Source organism: Egretta garzetta, unplaced genomic scaffold (genome assembly GCF_000687185.1).
Source record: "Egretta garzetta isolate BGI_Z169 unplaced genomic scaffold, ASM68718v1 scaffold385, whole genome shotgun sequence".
Classification (NCBI taxonomy): Eukaryota; Metazoa; Chordata; class Aves; order Pelecaniformes; family Ardeidae; genus Egretta; species Egretta garzetta.
This window is the reverse complement of record NW_009259793.1, coordinates 11,639-12,273: the sequence shown is the minus strand read 5'-3', so window position 1 is coordinate 12,273 and position 635 is coordinate 11,639.

Genomic DNA, 635 nt, shown 5'->3' with positions numbered 1-635 from the left:
GGCACAAAGAGGTGCTGCCTTCGCCGTTCACATCTGGGCTGCATTAAAAGCCGAGCCGTTACCTTGGGCCTCCGGCTTCCAGACCCCGGGATGACATCAGAGGTTCAGCTTTTATTGGAAAAAGGGGAGGAAAACAAGGAAAAAGGGATGTTTTTATTTGGGGCAGCCTGCCTGGGCAGCGGGGCTCTGCCCCAAAACTCCCCGGGTCCCCCCCGAAGCCCTGGGGAGCGCGGCCCAGCCCCTCTCGCCCGCCTGGTCCCCCCGTCTTTCCTCCCTTGCCGCAGCCGGTGTGTTGCCCCGAGCGAACCTGGCTGGAGCACGTGTCCTTCCCTGGGTCTTTAGATGGATTTAATTACACCGGGGCAGCTTTCCTAATATAGACCCGGCCCGGCCGATGCCAGGAGAGCTGGGGATAAATCGGTCCCAGGGCACAGACAACCCCATTCATCCTGGCGGGTCAGCTGTGCAATTCCGGCGTTTTTCAGCAAACCCCGGCTGGAGGGAGGGGGGATGGAGGGATGGGGGCTGAGTGTGGGGTCCCCGTTGTCCCCACCCCGCTGCCGGGGGAGGGTTTCGGGAGGTTTCCACAGTTTCTTAGGTATTCCTGTGGGCTGTGGTCATTTGGGCCGCCTGTT